Source organism: Tupaia chinensis, unplaced genomic scaffold, assembly GCF_000334495.1.
Source record: "Tupaia chinensis unplaced genomic scaffold, TupChi_1.0 Scaffold000396_1, whole genome shotgun sequence".
In the NCBI taxonomy this organism is placed as follows: Eukaryota; Metazoa; Chordata; class Mammalia; order Scandentia; family Tupaiidae; genus Tupaia; species Tupaia belangeri.
In genome coordinates this window covers 888,551-912,176 of record NW_006159898.1, presented here as the reverse complement: position 1 = coordinate 912,176, position 23,626 = coordinate 888,551, and positions in this window count along the sequence as shown.

Below are 23,626 nucleotides of genomic sequence, written 5' to 3'. Positions count from 1 at the left end.
TATATATATATATATATATATATATATACATACATACATATGAATAATTATTATATTAGGAGGGAAGTTATTTTCCTATCTTTTAAAGATTTTGTGTGGGTTAGCCTGTGGCATAGTGGCTTAAATGGGTGGATCCTCCATGGCTGACTGTGTGGTTTGAGTTCTGGATCTGGCAGTTTGATTAACACATTAAGTGTAGGTGTATACATGCCCAAAATCCTAAATAAAGAGGAGAGATGGAGCAGGAGAAGGGATTGTGTTGTGACTATGACACATGAGGAGCTGGGATGCTTTCTCCTTTTCCCTCTCTCTCTCTCTCTTCCTCTTTGTCTCTGGTAAGTTCATGCACCCTCTGGCAAATTTAAAAAAAAAAAAGAATCCATTGCTATGGAGTTGATCTTCTTGCCCTTAACTTGTCTGTTTACAACAATGCCAACAGAATGCTGTGTAACATTGTAGACTCTTCCAGTTTTGCCATGGTAACATGTGTTAGCATTCCTTTTTCAACAGCACCCATTCTCTTGATGTCTAAACATCACTTTTCTCATAGATTCCCATGTATGTCACCAAAGGAACAGCTCCATGTGTTCTAAAAGACATCTAGAGAACGTATATCCAATGACTCTATTTTTCCCTTTGTGTTTGTCATTTTGGTAAGTTACTAGAAGATGGTAGGTCTGGCCAAAAGCTATAAATAACTTTTTACATAGCATTATCACTGTATTAGGTAGTATAAGAAAGCTAGAGATGATTTAAAATATATTTAAGTATGTTCATAGGTAATATGTAAATACTATGCCATTTTATATAAGGGATGTGAATGTTCATGGATTCTGTACTGGTATCCCCACAGATACCAAGGCTTCATTGTATATTATTTTCAGTAGTATCAGTGAATGTCTAAAACTCAATCCATGTTTAAGAAGCCCTACAAAATGCTTCCTCAAATTAGAAATATAAATCTATAAATGTTTTATAGCAGTCCTTTGCTTAAAATCCTCTAGTAACACCTCAGGTATCTAGAATAAAGTTCAAATTTTATATAAAAGCCACAAATCTATTGGCATAAAGATAGACACATAGACCAATGGGAAGAATAGGGAATTCAGAAATAAACCCCAAATCAAACTGCCAACTGATCTTTGACAAATGAACAAGACAACCCAGTGGAGCAAAGAAAGCCTTTTCAGCAAATGGTGCTGGAAGAACTGGATATTCTACTTGGAGATAGCATAATGATTGCTGGACTCCCATGTAGTCGACTATGGTTTGAGTCTCAGACCTGGTGGCTTAAAACTCACACCAGGTGCCTGTGTGTGCATCTCCAAAATCCTAAGAGGTGACTGGAAGAGAAGGGTTTGAAACGTGGCCATCCACACTGGGGGATGGTTCTCACTTTCTGTCTCTCTGTCTCTCTGGTGAGTGTACACACCCTATAGCAAAAATGTCTCAATAAATAAATAAATAAATAAATAAAACTGGACCCCTATCTCTCACCATTAACAAGAATCAACTCGAAATGGATCAAAGATTTAATGTAATCCTCAAACTATAAAAATTCTAGTAGAAAATTAAGAGAAAACTCTTGAAGAGATTGGAGTAGGTAAATATTTCTTAAGTAAGACTACTAACGTGCAGGCAATAATTCCAAAAATAGACATATATCATGCTGAAAAGCTTCCTCACAGCAAAAGAAACAACTAGAATGAAAAGGCAACACCTCCAATGGGAGAAAATGCTTGCATATTATGCCTCAGACAAGGGATTGATAACAAGAATATATAGAAAACTCAAGCAGTTTACCCATAAAGAAAATAATAATCTGGGGTCAGCAGGTCGTGTGGTGTTCAAGATGTTAGACTCCCACATGACCGACTGCAATCTGAGTCCTGGACATGGCAGCTTGCTTTCTTACTTCCTCTCTCTCTCTCTCGTTTGTTTCTGATGAGTGCACATGTCCTATAGGAAATTTAGAAAATAATAATGATGAATAAAATTAAATAATTCTTTAAAATAAATAAATAAGTAATCCAATTAAAAATGAGCCAATAAACTGAATAGAGAACTCTCCAAGGAAGTCTTATGAATGGCCAAAAGGCACATGAAACAATGTTCAAACTCTCTTGTCATAAGAGAAATGCAAATTAAAACCTCAGCAAAACATGATTTAACTGTAGCTAGAATGGCTAGGAACAAAAAAATAAAGAATGGCAAGTGCTGGCGTAGTGATAGTGAAAACGGAACCCTCTTAGACTGGTGGTGGGAATGTAAATTAGTACCACTACTTTGGAAAACAGAATGGACTTTCTTAATTGACAAATAGAGCTACCATATTACTCAGTAATCTCACTCCTTGGTATTTACCCAAAAGATAGGAAAACAATCAGAAAGAAACTTGCACATCCATGTTTATGCAACATTGTTTACAATTGCTAAGATGTGGAATCAACCTAGGCGGCTAAGAACCGATGACAGGGTAGAAAAACTGTTGCACATACATACTATGGAATATTCTCAGTCATAAGGAAAAATGAGGCCCTGTCATTTGGTTCAAAGTGGATAATATAGAGGACAAGGTTCAGTGAACTGAGCCAGACTTTGAAAGAAAGACACACAGTATATCCCCACTCATTTTGTATTGACTGTCTGCACTCTGTGTCAGAAGTAGAAAGATCTGAAGAAACGATAGAAAGAGGAGAAGTGGAGATACTAGAGACTATAAGGGCGAGTGGGTCATAAAAGGGGGTATGAGGTACAAAGAGAAGAAACATTTAACAGACAAAAAATTGTGAAGTTCTCTGTTAAAAAATATATTGTGTGCATAATGATGGGGACTTTGTGCAGTATGTAAAATTGATCTGAAAATAAAATTAAAGAAAGGAAAAAGTCCAAAATCTATCTGAAAATATAAGCTCAATAAACCCCTCCTTTTCTACCTCATCTGCCTCTATTTTCTCTGCATAATTTGTTCTAGCCACACTGGCTTCCCTCTCTTCCTGGAATTCTGTAAGCTGTTTTCTAATCCAGAGCCTTGTAGTATCTTCTTCCTCCATCTGGACCTCAGTTCCCCTTGACATTTTTGTGGCTGCCTCAGTCTAGTCATTGAGATGGTAGCTGCAGCATGTCTTTCAGAGAGTCTATCCCTGGTCATGTATTAAAAATCTCTTCACTGCTTACTGTCACTCTTCTAATTCTTTGCCAAAATTTTAATTCTTTATGAAGCAGTTATTACCTGATATTTTAATGCTTCTTATTCCCTCACTTTATTGTTTATGGTTAATCTCTTCAGCTATTTTAAAGCAAGATTCTTGTCAGTTTCTCCTTTAGGAGTCTCCAATGCTTGTAATGCTGCCTAGAATTTATTGCACTCATTACATATAAACAATAAAGAAATGAAGAAATTTTGAAATGAAATAATTGATTAGTCAATCTAGATGTAGTGATTGGAGGTAATTGTTAAATGTGGAACCACTGCAGTACTACTTGAATTAGCAGACATTTGTGCTTTTAAATGATAGGTGAGAGTGACCTAGAATTTTTAACGCGTGGACTGAAGCAGCAACTTTTGTGCTGTGCTGAATACATGCCATTCTGGCAATCTGCAGAGTGTTAAGAGTCTAGTTCCTTGAGCAGGTGGCATGTAATAGATTTTAGATGGTTATAAATTATTTCATGTGTCCTTACATGTGATTTGGTACTGGCTTCTTAGATTCACAAATCATGTGAAAATGATTCAGCCATTGCATATTAAAAGTCATGATGCCTTGGAGACACAGTTGGCTTTATCAGTCTCCCTGAGTATACAGAGGTCCCCTGTAATTCACACAGTTGAGCGACATTACACACTTTTCACCAGTCATCATGAAGTACTAGGTAAAGCATATTTAACTAACGCGTCATCGGAGAAAACATGAAAAATACTTTAAAATACTACTTTGGTTTTTACATGATCTACACAAGTATGGTTTACACGTTAGTAATTGTAGTCATTTAGTATTAGGGAAAACAGTTTCTAGGGAATACTAGTGAGTTATATTTTTGCAACTTGACCTCAAAGAATATGAAAATGAAGCATATAGGTTACATTAATTATTTAGAACTTAACTCAGTTATTTAGTAGAGTTGGTATGTGTTTCACAGAATATTATTTAAAAGATTGGGGGGCGGCAGGTGGGGTGATTAAGGTGATAGATCGCAAATGGCCAACCCTATGCTTTAAGTCCTGGACCCAGGGACGTGAAAAACAAGTTGAGTGCATGTGAGCATGCACCCAAAATTCTGAGAGGAGAATGAAGGAGAAGAAATTACCGTGTGGCCATCCCCCCTGGCGGCAGGAGGTGATTTCTCAATTTCCTCCTCTCTCTGTCTCTAACTTTGGTGAACACACATTCCCTGTGGCAAAAAAAACTAAACTAAATTAAAAGATAGGGTTGAAAGGATTAAAAAGTCATTTAATTTCTGTATTCTACCTCTTCATTCAATCTTCCCAACATACGCTTTGCATGACAGCACTAGGTAAGTAATCAAAATAGAACTTTTAGAAACTACTTATTTTAAAGTATTTCTATCGAGAAAGTAGGCTAACTGCTAAAATAAACAAAAAGGAGCATAATTATTGAAATACAAACCTCTTAAATGTCAAAATCTTAATTCAGTCAGGATTTACTCCTTGTTTATATCACATAGTTCATGGTGATCTGATATCACTTCCCAAGATGGTGACTCCGAGGCCCATTCTCTCCCTCCATCTTGTGTTACTTCATGTTTAGCTCAGAAGTAAAAAGAGAGTTGAGGATTTAACGCAGAAGATTTAAGAGACCAGGGATAGAAATGGTACACACTTCATCAACAAGAGAGAAGTCAGGTGCCTCCACTAATTTCAAGATGGCAGAGAAATGTAGTGCGCAGGAGAGGGAGACAAAGGAAATAGGTTTAGTGGGAAAATAGCAGAACTATCCTCTCTCTCAGTAATCAAGCCAGAGTTTTATTATTTTTTTAAGAGATACTTTTGCTATAGGGTGCATGTGCTCACCAGAGAGACAGAGAGAGATAGAAAGTGAGAAATCAACTCTCAGGGTGGATGGCCACACTACAATACCTTCTCCTTCAGTCTCCTCTCAGGATTTTGGGCACACATGCAGATATGCTTGGCATGAGTTTGAAGCCACGGGGTCCGGGATTCAGACCGTGGTCTCTGGACTCTATAAACATTAAGCCATATGTTGGGCCCAAAGTCAGATTTTTAATACCCACACTGTGGTGGGCATGAAAGTGGTCACTCACATCTCCAGGAAGAGCACCTCATGTGGAAGTATAGCGGATTGATAGCCCCAGGTGTTACGCTTGAATCAATACCCCGAACTGCTGTGAGTCAATGATTGAGTTTAGAAGGAGTAAAAGAATCAGGGCATTATTGCTTGGCGTAAGATTCCTCCAGAGGCAACTTGTGCTTGGACTCTACTCATTGGCCTGACAAGACTTTACTAGAAGTGCACTGTATTCAGAGGCTGGTCCTAACCAACTCTTTCTTCTCTCCTTTCACAAGTGTCAGACCTACACAGTGGTCTGAAGATTCTTGTTCACTCCTGCTCTCACAGTTATCCTTCACAGAACCATGACAACAAACCTCTTGACATAATTATACAATTCTGAATTATCATAATTATATAATTCTGTCTTGATTTGCTTACTGAAGGACCTAGAATGACACAAGTGATACTAGGATTAGCTGATTGAAGAAATCGGGTAGCAAGTTCAGTTTTGAGAGTGGCTCACTCCCTGCCTGGCTGACAAAGACGAGCTTGTCCTAAGTGGAATGTGCAGAATGGATTATCCTAAGCACAAGATGGTGACTAATTTCTGAAGAGTTCTGCAGTGATGCCTCGAGAAAATGTCCTGGTAGATAGGAATAAACTTGCTGGTGTAATGATTCAGGCATTTCAAAGATGTGTTGAGAATAATTCCAAGGATGGTGGTTACTTGGGTACCAGTAGGTTGTATTAACAGAGAGTTAAAAATGTTGGTAGCATAGGAAAAGCTCCTTCTGTCCTGCAGAGAAAGGCCAGACAGGATTGATGTATCAGTCAGTCCAGGCTGTCATAACAGATGCCACAGGCTGTGTAGCTTAAACAACAGAAATTTGTTTCTCAAGTCGTGAAGACTGGATGGCCAAGTTCAAGGAGCCAGCAAGATTGGTGTCTGGAGGGATTGTCTCCTCGAGTTACAGATCTCACTGCCTTCTTGTATCCTCAGATGGTTTTTCCTCTGTGCATTCTTAGAGATTAGACATTAGATTCGATTAGAAGTGGTTTAATTGGGGGAGGGGGGGATAGATATAAGACAAAATAACAAAAATTTGTTTAATGGTACTTTCTCAGGACTGGATGGCCTGAGAAAGTACCATTGAAAGGATTGCAGGAAATAAAGCCAACTCACTGCTGGGGTTGCCATTAGAGGTGTGGAAAAAAATCAAAGGTTCATGCTGAAAAAGGTAGCAAGTTTCCAATTTTCCCAATATATACTGTATCACTAGAAAGGAATAAAGACTCTCAGGAAGGTGGACATTCTGCAATGGATATATTGTATAAGGATGGAAAATGTATCAGGTCATGTTGTTCTGTCACCAAGGCCACAAAGAATGTGCCGGTAAAAAGACCACTGGCATCACTAAGAAGTTCAGGGAGGATTTTCGGTGTAGGTGAGGACCAATAGAGTCAGGGGCCCACAGACCTAGGTTTTTCAGTATCCATGTGGATGATGAGGCACCAACAGAGTAAACAGGGGATAATACTGAAAGCTAGAAACTGGAAGTTCACAGCTATTGTAACAAACAGAAGGATTCAAAGGGCAGTCAAGAAGATGAGAGAGGTGGTAAAGAGGAAGGTGTTCATAGGAGTAAAACAGACTGGCAGTCCGTAAAGTGTTGCTTAACATCTATCACCAGAAACATGGGAAGCATGGAAGAACAGAAGCTTGAGGGTCATCAGGTCAATGAACACACAATTCTTTGCTCAGTTTCCAGACCTGAGCTACTTTTCAAATACAGCATCTATTGACAGAGAAGTGGCCATGTTCACTAAAAGAACAGACCTGGAGTTCATCTCTGAAGGGCCCATGGACATTTTCTCAAGTGTCTTTACACCGAAGAAGGAGTCTTATGTGGACATTTTGACAATTACAGCACACAGAATCTGAGTTGATATCCATACCAGGAGACTCAAAGCTCATTATGATCTTTCTCTGAGAGTAGGGAGCAGCAATAAGTTAGGTAATAAGGCAGTCCTGGCTAAGGCCAAGCTCACAGCGGCTGCTGAGTGCACAGGCAGAACCTGCTGGTTATTATCTCCCTGGTCTCTGTGTGCAGAATAAGGAACGCTGTCTTGGCAGCCGATGACTCTCATCTGAGTCCCTGACCTGTGGTTAAGTGTTATCACAGTGAAGAAGTGAAAACCTCTGAGATTGCTCTCCCTTGCCCCCGACCAAGTTATGTGATATTAAAAACGTGCCACATCTTGTGGGCAATGATATGTTGTATATTGGTGCTTCAGCTAGAGAACTAAAAATTACAAGGCTGGTGGTCCTTATTATATCATCAGGTACTTTTCATTGGTTCATTCGGTTTCCGTAGGGACTTGACAGTTCAGTGTCAAGATGAGTTATTATTACTTAGTTTAACTTGCAGACTACCACGAGTTCCATAAAATAACACTTACAGGTACTATGATAAAGTGGTATTATTCTAGGACAGATTAATTAGGTCTTCGGACCTTAAATGGTATTCAGCTTCTGAGTGGGGGGAATGCCTTTTTTTACATTTCAATTAGAAAAAAGGATCAGAAACAGTTCAAGTTTATGAGGGATCAACAACAATGTTCAGTCAGATTTGTCCAGAACTTGTCCCCTCTGACATTGTATATTCCAAATTGATCTGGGATCTCCAGACCTGTCATAGACTGTCTCATCAATCTGTTAAATTGATGACATCACGCCATCTGGACTGGCTAGTGCCTTGGAAACCTTGCTAAGGCACATGAACTCCAGAAGATGGAGATGAGCCCTATAGGATTCAAGGCCAAGTCATCTAGAGCAGAGAATTAAATGCCTTTTCAGAAACAGTTTCTGATAATGTCTGTCTGTTCCTTTTAAATCTAATGTTAACTTGGCCTTGTTGTATCATTTCAGAGATCAGCAAACTCTTCATATAAAGGGCAAGTTAATACATATTTTCAACTTTGTAAGCTTTGTGGTCTTACTTGCATCACTCAGCTCTGCTGTTAGAGTGTGAAAGCCACCAGAGACAATTTGTAACAAATGCACATTGTTGTGTTCTCATAAAATTGTATCTATCCAAACAGGTGGTAGCCAGCTTTGGCCTATGAGTTACATTTACTAACCCATATATTATTGGATCATACTACCATTCATAACTTTTTGAACTTAGGTGCTCAGGAAATATTTGTTGAGTATATATTATGTGCCAACTCTTGTAACTGCTCAGGACATATCAGTGAGTGAGATGAGAAAAGGGTACAGAAACCCTAATAAAAAAGCTAACTAAGTACATACATACGTACTAATAGAAATAAAAATAAAGAAACAAGAAAGAGAAAGAATGAAGAAGAAAGAAAGGAGAGGAAGAAAGAAAAAAGATAGTAACAAAAGGTGGTCATGGGGAATGAAATAGGGAAATCAGGTATAAGACCGGTGCTATTTGCTAGCGTGGTGAGCAATGTTTTCCTGAGATGGTGATGGGAAGGCTTCAGTTACATAAAGATGTGGAGACACTAGTCTAGGAATGGGATAAGGCAAGTTTGAAGTCCCTGTGGGTGACTGAGAGAAAGAATAGTGTTTTTGAAAATATTGACTGAAGGAGAATGTGGTATGAATTGAGTCGGGAGAAAGAAATGGAAGAATTGTAAAGCATTTGGATTTCAGCCTAAATGTACTGAGAGGTAAGTGGAGAGTTTAAAATAGAGTAATTACATTACCTGATTTATGTTTTTAAAAGATCACTCTAGTTCTATTTGGTGAATGGATTTTAGGGGGAAAGACAAGAAAGGAGAGTGCGTAGAAGGATATTGTAAAAGGCCAGCAGGTGTGTGCAGTATTTAAGGCTCTGGATTCAGACAGAGCCAACACATAGTTTGAGTCCCAGATCCAGTGGCTTAAGACTCTCACCAGGTGCATGTATGTGCATGCCCAAATCCCAGGAGAATGGAGGAGAAGGGATTGCAGCATGGCCCTCCTCTCTGGAGGTTGATTTCTTACTTTCTCTCTCCCTGTCTCTGTCTTGTGCACTCATCCTATGGCAAAAACCTTAAAAAAAACAAAAGAAGGCAGTGGTTATTGTAATTAAAAAGAACTAACGGGGTTCAGATAAGGGAGAGATTTGGAAGTAGAGCCAGTAGGCCTTACTGATGGGTAGGGTTAAATGAGTAAGGGAGAGAGCGGAATAAATTTTGACACTTTGGTTTTTAGCTTGAGAAACTTGCTGGTGCCTCTTACTGAGATGGGAAAGAGCTAGCAGTCTTTTAAGGAAGGGATTTATCAGTATGTGCCAGTTGATAGGTGAAAGACAAGAACCCATGAAGAAGGCAGTAACATACAAGAAATGCACAAGGCTGGAATCTGGGATGAAGTCAGGGATAAAGATAAAGTTAGGAACTCACGATGTATAGAAGGTTTATAATACTTGGGGGTAAAGGTCACAGGTAAAAGCAGAAGGCTTGAAAGGACACTGCACCATTTGACCTTCATAGCAAAGGAGGAGGAGGAAGAGGAAGATTAATCACAAAATAAAGGCACATTAGTGAGCTCTGAGGAGAACAAGTGTTTAGTGTAATTGAACTGAAGAAAAGAGAGAATTTAGGACCAGCAGTTAGCATAATGGCTATGTCGCTGGACTCCAATGTAGTTGACCACAGTTCAAGTCCTGAACCTGGCAGCTTAAACTCACGCCAGGCGCATGTGCATGCATGCCCAAGATCCCGAGAGGAGAATGGAGAAGGGATTGCGGCACAGCCATCCCCCCTGGGGGTTGATTTCTTGCTTTCTGTCTGTCTCTGTCTTTTTGGTGAGCATGTGCTCCACATAGCAAAAACCTCTCAAAAAAAAAAAAAAAAGAAAAAGAAAAAGAAAAAAGAAAGAAAAGAGAGAATTTGAGGAAATGGTATAATGGCTATGTCACTAGACTTTCATGTAGTCGACTGTGATTCAGGTCCTGGTCCTGGTAGCTTAAAAATCACGCTGGGTGCATGTGCAAGCATGCCCAAAATCCTGAGAAGGGAACAGAGGAGAAGGGATTGCAGCATGGCCATCCACTCAGGGTGGGGGCAGGGGAGGTGATTTTTCACTTTCTGTGTCTCTGTCTTGCTGGCGAGCACACATGTCCTATACAAAAATCTCTCTAATAAAACAAAAAAGGACAAAGGAAAGAGAGAATTAGAAAGAGGTTAGCAGGCAGATCAAGGATATGGCAATAATTTCTCATCGACTATTCTGAAAGGAAGGACCTGCTAGCCCACGGTTACATATGCTACCTTCCGACTGCATGGTTTCCTTGGCTAATAAGGGAAAGAGGCTGGGAAGGCCAGTGAGGTTACATGGAACTTAGGGAGGGAACAGAAAGTGTCTCATAGAAGAGGTGGAGTATCAAAACCTGAAGAGCCAGAGAGCTGAGAGCAGTCATTACTGAAACCAGAGTCTGAGAAGTCAGAAGGGGGCGTCTGGATGGTTACCAAAGGCAAGGTGCCAGAATCAGATATCAAAGTGAGTTAGGCAGTCAGGATGGTGCAGACTACAAAGACTCCAGCAAGCACGAGCAAGCTGGGAATTGATGGGAAGTGCCTGGAATGTCTCTCCAGATTGAGAAACTCTTTTTAATGTTTTTTTTTTTGAAACAGCCTAGGTGTAGCAGTGCTGGATCAGGCTCAGAGCCCTGACTCCAATTCCATATCTACAGGAGCCTTTTGCTGGTTAGAGTGGACTAAGGTTTCTTGGGAAGCATTGAATAGAAAGCCTTGACATTCTGGTGAATGCTTGTCAAAAACTGGTAATCTTGGACCAGAAGTTGACATAATGGCTATGTTGCTGTACTCCCATGTAGTCCACCACAGTTCAAATCCCGGACGAGGTGGCTTAAACTCATTCTGGGCTTGTGTGCATGCATGCCTAAAATCCCAAGAGAAGAATGGAGGAAAAAGGATTGCAGCATGGCCATCCCGCCTGGGGGGGCCTTTCTCACTTTCTGCCTCTCTGTGTCTCTCTGTCTTTCTGGTGAGCACACACGCCCTATGGCTAAAACCTCTCAAAAACAAACAAAACAAAACTGGTAATCTGGGAAATGCAAAGTGCCTCCCCGTAGTGAGGCCTGGTTTCCTGTGTGTGCAACCGATGCAGTTGCTCAAGGCTCTACATTTAGCAGGTCTCATGCTTGATTTAACACTCTGCTGTCGCCATCTTGAAATTTGAATACTTTGTGGACGAGGGATCCCACATTACTAGTTTACACTGACCCCTAAAAATGATGCAGCCAGTGCTGCCCATAATTGCTTCTCAGAACACATATTTCACATTGTTTCTGATTGTGGGGTGAGTTTGACAGGATGCTTTTTCTGCTATATGTTTGGGTCAATGCACTCCAGCTGGTCATAGGTTTGTACCTAAAGCTTAGCAGACAAGGGAGTGCAAAAGTCGAAGGACTGGAGCAATGCTTTCCAGACAGCTTTTAAGCTGGGAGACATAGTCACAGCGCAGGTGTTTGGTGGGCACATGGAAAGAGGCCTCCTTGGTGAGCAGTGGAATGGTGGCTAGTGTAGGCCGAGGTCAGGCACGGGGAGGGGCAGCGTTCTCGTGATTGGTCTGCCACCACCCAGATAGCCCCGAGTTAGAGAGGAGAAGCAAATCCCTGGCAAAATTGATTGTGATAATATCCTGGGAACAAGTGATGACAGCAAGTTTTACTAGATATATATATATATTTAAGAATTATTATATATATATATTTATATATAAGAATTATTTATTTATTTGTCTGCTTTTAATTTGACCTGAGAGGAGCCAGAGAGAAAGAGAGAGAGAAGGAAAGTGAGAAAGCAAGCTACCAGGTCCAGGACTTGAACCATGGTCAGTCATGTGGGAGTCCAGAGGCCTTAACCACCATGCCATCTGCTGGCCCCTGTGGATGGTATATTGAGGTGGAGAAAGTGGTGCAACCTCTTCACTCTTTGTGCCTCTTGAAGGACTAAGTTTTGCAGGGTACTTCATACCATGCAGTCTGACCCATAAAGAGTTTAAAGTGCTTAAAAAGTATATCCATCTAACCCAGAAGGGACTCTGTGTGTCTAAATGTGCCTAAATACTTAAGTCTGCAGTAATAAGATTGTGTCCTCATGGAGGAACAGTGGAATTTCATGTCGCAAAGGCAGCTCTAATGACCAGAAACCCCTACGTCCTCATAAAGCAGGTGCCATTGGCTGGAGTAAGACCCTACAGATGCAGGTCCAGTGTGTACTTGCACCAGTGTGGAGGCAGGATAGCCTGCACTCTGCTGCTGGGACAACTCATTCCGTCTTTGATGCCCTGAGTTAGATCAGGGTAGATTAAAATCAGGGAGAAGGAGAAAGGGATGACATTTGCTCAAATGTTTGTTTTTCAGTAAATGTCCAAAACACCTTTTACTTTTCGGAAAAATCTGTAACAGATATGGGAAATTTAACACAGGGTGCTCACTTAAGGCAAACCCAAGCACCATTGGACATCCTTTCTTGTTTAGGGTTCTAAAATCCAGAGCAGCTAGGGACCAGCAGTTAGCGTAATGGCTATGTCGCTGGACTCCCATGTAGTCGACCACGGTTCGCGTCCCGGACCTGGTGGCTTAAAACTCATGCTGGGCACGTGTGCATGCGTGCCCAAGATCCTGAGAGGAGAATGGAGGAGAAGGGATTGCGGCATGGCCATCCCCGCTGGGGGGGTGATTTCTTGCTTTCTGTCTCTCTGTCTCTTTCTGTCTGGCGAGCGCATGAAAAAACTATAGCAAAAACCTCTAAAAATAAATAAATAAATAGATAGATAGATAGATAGATAGATAAAATTCAGAGCAGCTCATATGTGGTCTATGTACATGTGAATCTCCAAGCTAATCCTGCAAGGCAGGGATTCCACGTCCATGGCCCTGAATACATACGAATGACTGAGTGGTGCCCTAGATCAGGGGTTTGAGAGGAAGAATAAATTCACTATGTTAAAATGTCATTTAAGTTTTAGATATGGCTACAGACCAAGCGGCCAGATAGGATCCCTTTCAATAGTTATCCGGGGGAAATACACAGTGTACATAGTAGCTTGCTGCTCAGTGATGCTGGATCTGTGTGGAAGGTTGTGGGTCCAGTCCCCAGGTCAGTTGTGCACACTGGGGATGCATATATACCCATGACCCTGGCTGGCTAGAAAGGCCAGTGGGAGGACTGTGGTGTGAGACCTGATTGAAGTAGCTGTTTCTCTCTCTCATTCTCATAGAAGAAAGACACAAACTAAATAAGTAAATAAATAAGTGAAGTAACTTATCTTGGGGCTGCATGAAATAGCATGAATATCTATTCAAACTATAGGAAAACATCTGTGGGGGTGTCTTTTTCTTGATTTGAGGGCTTTACAAGTCTGAATTGTTCCAGCCAATATGGTTGTTTCATGCAGCTTTGGGGTTTCCAGGCAAAAGGGGTGATCTCACCAGGAGCGTGATTATCTCTTTGGACTGTGGTCATCTTGAATAGACGAAGTACCCTGGCTTTTGAAGAACAGCAAGGATAGCAGGCCTGGAGACCCTTTTCCAGTTGTCTGTAGAGTAGAGAGTTGTATATTTCCAGAAGTCTTTGAATCCTAGCAAAACCAAACAAACAAAAGTCCTGTATTGCTGTTAGGTCTACCCTGTTATCACCGTCCAGATGGAGGAGGGGTAGTGGAACATAACTCCCACAGGCAGCATCCCTGTCAGGGTGGACTGGTCATAAAAGGGGAGACTGGGATGAATTCTCAAGAGCTGCTGGCAGTGCTCCAAGGAGAATAACTTGTAGGTCCCTCAGGTGAGGTGAATATATCACAAGGTACTCACTTAAGGCACACCCAACCACTACTGGACACCCTTGATTGTTTGGGATTCTAAAATGCAGAACATCTAGTCTCTGGTCTATACACGTGTGGATCTCCAAGCTAATCTTGCAGTATTTAAAATACATATTTTAGTAAGAGGACTGTGCCCAACTGGATCTCTAAGTGCCATAGGAACATGTCTCTTTCTAAATAAAATAATTAAGGCCACAGTGACTAGAAACACATTTATCTTTTATGTTGTAAATTAGTTCTGGTTCTTTTAGAATATATGGCACACTTGGGGGAGCTGTAAATGCTTTGTGAAATAAGTACTTTTGCATTCCAAGTAACTTTTTTTTTATTTTTAGAGAGAAAATTTTGCCATAGGGCACATGTGCTCACAAGAGAGACAGAGAGACAAAAAGCAAGAAAGCATCCCCAGGGGGATGACCACGATGCCGTGTCTTCCCCTTTATTCTCCTCGTGGGGTTTTGGGCATGTATGTGCACATGTGTTTTAAGCCACTGGGTCTGGGACTTGAACTGCAGTCGCATTGTGGGAGTCCAGCGACGTAACCATTACGCTATCTACTGGTCCCCTAAGTAACCGTTTCCATCTTTCTTGTTTTAAAGAATTATTTTATTGATTTTTATATTTATTTATTTATTTATTTAAATTTGACCAGAAAGGGACAGAGTGAGAGAGAGAGAGACAAAGTGAGAAAGCAAGATGCTGGGTCTGGGACTTGAACTGTGGTCGGCCATGTGGGAGTCCAGTGCTCTTAACCACCATGCCACCTGCTGGCCCCCCAAGGAACTCTTTCTTTTTTTTTTTTTGGAGGGGTTTTTGCTACTGGGAGAGGGGCTAGGTTTTTGCTATAGGGCGCGTGCGCTTGCCAGACAGACAGAGAGAGACCGAGAGACAGAAAGCGAGAAATCACCCCCCAGGGGGGATGATCACGCTGCAATCTCTTCTCCTCCATTATCCTCTCAGGATCTTGAGCACGCATGCACACGCGCCAGGCATGAGTTTTAAGCCACCGGGTCCGGGACGCGAATCGTGGTCGACTATGTGGGAGTCCAGCGACATAGCCATTATGCTAACTGCTGGTTACCAGCCCAAGGAACTCTTTCTAACATGAGTTCCTAGAACCTTGTTTGAGATTTTATTTCAAGGTTAATTCAGCACGTGATGGGAAGTTCAGGGAAGGATCGGGGTGCATAAGCAGAACCATGGAGACGTGAGTATGTCATATGCTCCTACTGTATACTTATTTATAGAAATCAGTGAGCAGTCCCAATTCTCTGCAGATTTAGATCCATTGTGTATCTGCCAAGTCCATGGGTGCTGTGGATGTGATGGCAGTTACCCTGGGAATGTTTCCTGCAAGGGCCTGCCCTCCTTCTGTCTTCAGCGGAGGCTCTATCCCACAGCTAACGTTGGGGTCTACTTGCAGCCCTGCCTCCACATGGAAGAAGAGAGGTCTCCCTGAGGAGGAGTTTCTGCTAAGGTCTTTCATCAAGTAGTTGTTGTGCCTCTCCCTGTATTTAGAGCATTGGCTGGCTTAATGTTTGTTGAAAAAGCTTCAAGATATGCAACTCATCTTAAATACTTCCAAAAATGCTGAGAGACCTATCACAATTTTGTTTCTGAATATCTTAGTTTCCTATCATTGCTGAAAAGAATTACCACAAATCACTGGGAAGCTTAAAACAATACCTATTCAATTCTTACCGTTTTGGAGGCTAGATGTTTCAAAATCTGTGTCTCTGGACTAACGTCAAGTTGTCAGCCTGGCTGGTTCATCCTAGTGGTTCTAGGAGAGACTCTGTTGATTTGCATTTTCCATTTTCCAGCAGCCACCTGTATTCTTAGCTTGTGGCCTCTTTCGTTCATCTTCAAAGCCGGCAATGTAGCATCTTCAACTTCTTTCCTCTGTCCCTCTGCCCCGTCATCACATTGCCTCTGACTCACTCTGACAGCTCCTGTGGTGTCTTCAGGTAATCCAGAATAATCTCATTAAGTTGACCACATCTAAATCCCTTTTGCCATGTGCAGAATATTTATTCACAGGTTCCAGGGGTTAGGATGAGACATTTTGGTGGGTAGGGGGCATTATTCAGCCTACCACAATAATGCATAAATGTCAAAATGTGAAGTCAATAACCTTGTTCGTGATATCTTCATGCAGCCTTTTACACATTGTTTTCAGAAAAGGCCTTATTTTCTGGCAGAGATGTTTTGTAAAACCAGTTGAGTATAAAACTGTCCTATTTTGCCACTGCCAAGTCAACAAGCAATTTACAGTTTAATCACAGGCTTTCTGCAAATGTGATTTTAGACAGTCAATGACTTTGGAGATATTTGGATATATTTGTTTTCAGTGTTATGACAGTACATGAATTTAATATTCATGTAGGTGTCATGTGCCATTTCTGAGAAGTTCTGCTCTAACCAAGCACCCATTAGAATTTTCTAATACACACTGCACAATGACGCTAGCCTGAAAGATTGTCAAATTACAGCGGAGAAGTCATATAAAAAAACCCATATAAGCAATGGGGAGGGTCAGGTGGAGTTTCTAAAACAGAAGCCATGGGACCAGCAGTTAGCGTAATGGCTATGTCGCTGAACTCCCATGTAGTCAACCGCGGTTCACGTCCTGGACCCAGTGGCTTAAAACTCACACCGGGCACGTATGCATGTGTGCCCAAGATCCCGAGAGGAGAACGGAGGAGAAGGGATTGTGGCGTGGACATCCCCCCTGGTGGGTGATCTCTCGCTTTCTGTCTCTCTGTCTCTGTCTGTCTGGTGAGCGCACGTGCCCTAGAGCAAAAGCCTCTCCAAAAATAAATAAATAAATAAATAAATAAATAAATACAGAAGCCATCTGGGACATCATAGGTGACAGAGTCATGGTAGGATAAAGGGGACTGGAAGAGGCAACAGGAGAGCTCATATATCTCTGTTTATGGTCGCATAGGAGAAGGAAGGCTAAAAATTCCACAATCAAGAGTGGAAGCCAAAGTAGAGAGTAATATACTGCCATTATGCTTTTTTTCCATCCTCAGGCTGGTGTGGTCTATGAAACAGGAGTTATATCTTTTAGGCTTCTCTGGGTAACTAATAATCCTCATATATCATTAGTTTATAGCATGAATTACCCCAAAGTTAGAACTAGCAACCTGTGGATAGTGGCAGGGACACGCAGAGAATATTGTGTATGTTGGAGATTACTCATGTTGCCCAAAGCCTGGACGTGAAAACTGGGTTAAAAATATCATTGCATTTAGTAAGAAGGGCTGCTTAGTCTCTGAAGGAAAAGCAATGGTCTCCTCTGGAGATCAGAGAGAGGTATCTGCCAGCCTTAGGCAAAGAGCCTTTTGACCTGAGCTGTAACTTTTCACCAAAGCATTACGTAAAAGGAGGTAGGCATGGGAAGGGAAAGAAAAGTGTGTGGATTGAAGTTCACAAGCCCACAGAGATAAAATCTACTCTAATCTCCCAGATGAGAGTGAAATTTGAAATCACTCGTTTCTTTGCTTGTCTAAATGGTACCAGGAGGGAATAGATACGGCTCTTCCAACAGGAGCTACCGTTTTATGGGAGGCGTTCAGTGAAGGTCATTACACTACTTCTGTCAGCAGAGTTTCCAGAAAGTCTTAACAAAGGGGACACTTGGATGTCTATTATGTAGGTCTCAACTTCCTTCAGAGTCAAATTTGGAAAAGGTGTGAATTATTCCAATAAAAAGATTGTCCATTTCTAAGGGTGGGGATCTTTTAAAGATATCACTGAGAAGAATGTAGCCAGCATTCCAGCTGATTCTAAATTGAGTACGCTTTAGGACTCTGGTTGTAGAGGTCTACCAAAGGCAGGTTTCTGTTAGAAAGGAAATCTCCCAGGAAATAAGTATTACAAGGCAGAAGGGAATTTGGCATATAGCTGTGCCCAATACTGTCATACATACTGGAGCGGAAGAATCGTTTTCTTTCTTGAAAGGACTCTTTCATTAGCGGGTGTGAACTCAGTGGGTGCTTCATACCATGTGATAGCTGATGAGATTCTCCCCTCCGTGCACAGAAAACAAGACTGACTGTGCCCAGAACACTTGTGGCTTCCGTAGTGCTGGCAGCTTTGAGCACCACCTTATATTTGGCGTAGCAGAAAGGATTTAACCCAGCTGGGCACCTGCACGGTGCATATTCAATTATTACTATCAGATTTGAGCTAGAAATTGGAGAAAGGGGACTTCATGGAATTTTATAAACTTGAAGCCTGAGTAACAGACTTCACCATAAAAGAGTGGGGAAAACGGCAATGACTACATGGTGTCCGAAACAACTTTGTACTTGACAGCATCTGAGATACTTTCAGAAATAATTAGGGAAACATTGAGGAACTCTAGGCATTCCAAACAGTGGGTTGAGGCAAAGCCCTGATGAGGCCATTAATTACAGTAAATATCATGCCCTCCAGCCTCCTGGATGTCTTCTGATATTCCTTGGTTCTAGATATTTGTTTATTTATTTATTTTTATTTTTTCGGAGAGGTTTTCGCTATAGGGCACGTGCGCTTGCCAGACAGACAGAGAAAGAGACATAGAGACAGAAAGCGAGAAATCACCCCCCAGGGGGGATGGTCACGCCGCAATCCCTTCTCTTCCATTCTCCTCTCGGGATCTTGGGCACGCACGCACACATGCCCGGTGTGAGTTTTAAGTCACCAGGTCCAGGATGCGAACCGCGGTTGACTATGTGGGAGTCCAGCGACATAGCCATTACGCTAACTGCTGGTTCCCCCAGATGTTTATGTCCTATGTGGAACCCACGCATATTAAATCAGCACAGACTCATGTGACCAATAGAATATGCCAAAGAGCTGGTGTGAGATTTTGAGGCTAGGACATAAAAGGCTTGGCAGCTCCCACCTTGGTTTCTTGGATTGTTTACACTGAGAAAAACCAGCCTCCATGTCTTAAGGAGATGAAGCAGTCTTGTGGAAGGGCATATAGGTGCTTGCCAGCCATGTGAGCAAGCTGCATTGAAAATAGAACTTACAGCCTTGGTCAAGCCTTCAGATGACCGCATCGTGGTCTACCTCATCATGCAGCCTCAGAGGAGACTGACCCAGAACTGCCCAGACAACCCTCTTCCACAGTCCTAACCCCAGAAACAAAGAGAAAAATTGACCATGACTAAATAGTTGCTTTAGGTCTGAAAATTGCAGACTAAGATACCATGTAGAAGTAAGTAGCTAACACAATCAGGAACTCCAGTTCTACTCCTAGGCTACAATGGCCTGAGGAGAGAGTTTGGGAAAGACTTCAGTTGCTACTTAAATAAAGAGTAGGGTTTAATTGGTGCTGAGAGAATGGGAAATCTTTCTTAAAAAAGAGATGAACAGGGACCAGCAGTTAGCGTAATGGCTATGTCACTGGATTCCCATGTAGTCGACCACGGTTCGCGTCCCGGACCTGGTGCCTTAAGACTCACGCCAGATGTGTGTGCGTGCGTGCCCAAGATCCCAAGAGGAGAATGGAGGAGAAGGGATTGTGGCGTGACCATCCCCCCTGGGGGGTGATTTCTCGCTTTCTGTCTCTCTGTCTCTGTCTGTCTGTCTGGCAAGCGCACGTGCCCTATAGCAAAAACCTCTCCAAAAAAAAAAAAAAGAGAGATGAACATTAACAAAGGCAAATAGGCAGATACATTTCAGTTCAAAGGGTCAGATTCATTCTCAGTGTTAAGTTCAGTGTAAACCTAAGGAACTAGGTGGGATAGACTGGCTAGACCCAGGTTAGGAAGGTCTTTATAGCCAATTTTAAGGCCTTGGTTATAAGCCAAAGGCACTGAAAATATGAGGCAGGAGAATAATGGAATAAATAAATATGGTTCTCCAGAATATTGTTTTGCCCGGTGACTGGGAATTGAATGAATTAGAGTCAAGAAGCCTTTGGAATAAAGAAATTGCTCGAATAATTTAATAATTGTAGATTATAAATTGGAATAAACTAATGAACAGATACACTTAGAGAAACTGGCCTTCAGATATTTTCAAACATGACTTTATTTTACAAGAAGATTGGATAATATTAAAAATTACTTGTAGGCCAGCAGATGGCATGGAAGTTAAGATGACTGGATCTTATATGGCCAGACCCGTCAGCTTGAAAATCACGTTGGGCTTGTGTGCGTACGCCCCAAGTCCCTAGAAAGTGGGGAAGAGATTGCAGAGCGGCCATCCTCACTTATGAAGGGGAGGGAGGATGGTTTTTTTCTCATTTTCTCTCTTTTTCTCTGTCTGTCCCTTGTGAGTGTATGTACCCTATAGCAAAACTTGAAAGAAAATTACTTGCATTCTTTGACTAGAAGAATTTTATTCATACATTAACAAGATGCTTATTATTTATTATAAACATTTGGCATTTGCAAATTGATTAATTTAATGATCATTACAATAAAGCTTTCTATACACAATGTTAGCAGTCTAAGAGCATTGGTTAAATGAAGTAGTCGAAATGATTTATTGTCACCTGCATTTATAGGTAAGAATTTAAGAAAATAAAGTATTACTCTTATGACTTCTTTTGTTCAGTGATATTGTTGTCTGTAAATTTCTACTTTGAAACTGCAAGCAGATGTCTGAGAAGGAGTTTCATTTTTCTCCATAACAATGGAAACCAAATGGCCAGATGACTGCATTTGCTAGGACTAGGGAAGCAGATATTAGTTATTACTTTTATTATGTTCACCTGCATCTCATAATCTCTCTTTTTATCTGTCTTTTACCTACTGTTAATCTCAAGAACTCTCATCTCTGAGGGGATAAACGAAACAAAAGCTGAGTATTTCCATAAATAACAGTTGCCTGGTTCTAAAGCTATGAACCAAAGCACACCCAAAACATGAAGTACCTATATTACCTTTTATTTATAGACAAAGCGTTTGACTCTGCAGCTACCAATCTCAGTTCTACTGAAGTGTAAATGACAATTTTTGGAAATATGTGTGGAATTTTTGGAAAAAATGTATTTAAGGGCAACTCAGTTGTAATTAATATTGTCATAGTTCTAACATTTATGACATTAAAAACTGATCTAAAGACTGTGACCTATTAATAATTGTGCAATTAATTTAGTGTTATGACATGCATTTTTAAAATGTATTATAGGGAACCAGCAGTTAGCGTAATGGCTATGTTGCTGGACTCCCACGTAGTCGACCGTGGTTCGTGTCCCGGACCCGGTGGCTTAAAACTCACGTCGGGCGCGTATGTGTGCATGCCCAGGATCCCGAGAAGAGAATGGAGGAGAAGGGATTGCTGCGTGACCATCCCCCCTGGGGGGGTGATTTCTCGCTTTCTGTCTCTATGTCTCTCTCTGTCTGTCTGGTGAGTGCACGCGCCCTACAGTGAAAATCTCTCCAAAAAAAAAAATGTATTATATAAAAAATATTTAATGGGAAATATCAAAATTCATTGCATATAAGTACTATTTTACCAGTACTATTTTATAGTATTTTTATATATGTTTGTGTTCTCTTGGGCCACAGGGTAAAATTATCTCCTAGCATTGGTCATATTTAATATTTTTGAAAGCTACTGATATTTGGGAATATAAATGCCAAAGTATACAAATTTTTTTCTAATTTGATAATTTTCTTTTCTTATAAATTAGTAACAGCACATAATAAAAAATTTATTTTTATTCCAAATTGGAAATAGTATATAATGGAAAATGGAAATAGATCGTATAAGTAGTATGAGAGATATCACACTACTGTAAGTTTCTCTATGACTTCTAGTTATGTGCAAAATGAAAGTTGATAATTCCAGAATTAGCTTAAAACTTATATAATTATTGACTTTAGGTTAACAATATCAAAAATTTTCACACAAGCCCCTTAACCCAAAATTATGTAAGAAAAAAAATATCAATATCCTTTCAAAAGATGTGACAGAAGATGACTAAACTGATTTTGTGGCTATAACATATTTACCATTGCTAAGCAGTACACCTCAGTCAAGTTCCTGAGAAAGTTGCCTTCATTCCTTAAATATGTTTCTTTGCCAAGAAATGAATTATCCAGCTTTCCAATGCAGTCCAAAGCAAACTATGTCTTATATGACACACAGCCATTTAAATCTACGATCCAGGGCAACATCTATGACATGAAAGTAATAATGAGGCAGAGAACATCAACAGGTTTATCAGATGAATATTTTCATGATTTCAGTATCATAAGCCCTCCTGCTGTGACCTATTCGATTTTCATTAATTACTGTATCATAACTTTACATACTCATTTCCGGCTACTTAGAAGTTACATGTTTTTGGGTCACTCTATTTGACACCCGTGTAGCCTCAGATTTCCTGTCACCCACCCTTAGACTAGATAGAAATAGGTAATAATACAGTCAGACTTTCAAATTATGGCAGAATGGAAATGTAGGAGGAACAAATGGGCTTAAATTTAGAACCATATGGAAGCTGTGGTGATTGAGAAAAACACCTGGAGTTTGAGCAGTGACTTGCTAATTAACTCCAGGATTTTCTCACACATTTACAACCTGGATTTCCATTTAAACTAATTGTTTAAACCTGCAAATATTTATTGATTTCTCACTTAAATGGCAAGCACTGTTATTTGCTGTTATGGTTCCTGCTCTCAGGGTGTTTATAATCAAGAAAAAACGATACGTAAGCACGTAATTCAGACATCAAGGCAGAATATGCCAAGTGCTTTGGAAGAGATTGCCTACAAAATACTTTAGAAATGTTTATTCAATCAGGAAACATAATAGCATGGATTTTGATAGGCAATGATATTATAAGGATTAAAAATAGTAAGCCACAGAGAGTAATTGGAACAAACTACGTCTCAATAAATACTAGCTCTCTTTATCTTCGTTTTTATACCTATTTTTATTTTCCAACAGCTTATTTACATAAGGGTGATTGTATATGTGTATCTATGTGCATTTGTTATTTTTTTAATTAATTTTTTTCTTCCATGAATGAGAGAGACAGAGAGAGGTGGAGAGAGAGACTGTTTGTGGAGGTTCTTTCCTCCTTTGAAGGGTGGGTCAAACAGAGATGTGGGGGGTGGGAAAAAGATGTGAGGCATTGATGTCCTGTTGTTTATTGGCTGAGTTCAGGGGGAACTCAGAAACCTCTAGTAGTATTCACAGAGCACTTCCTCACTCTTGGAGCTCACAGTGTGCAGAACTGAGCTGAGCTGGGCAGGGCTAAGACAAGCCAAAGCCCCCAGGGCAGAGCTAGTGGAACCAATGTTGAGCTGAGCAGAGCTAGCTAACTTGCCAGAAGCTCCCTTTCTCTTAAAGGGGCTACAGGCAATAGTGGCTCATGCAGACTGATGCACATGCACATGCAAGTTACGTGTGATGGAGTAAAACAGCGCAGTCATAATTCTGTAACAAGTATGCAAGCACAGTACAATAACACAAGTTGTTTATTCTGTGGCCTTTGAACATGATAAAATAGGAAATGAGGGAACCGAACTAAACCATTCTGACTCCATTT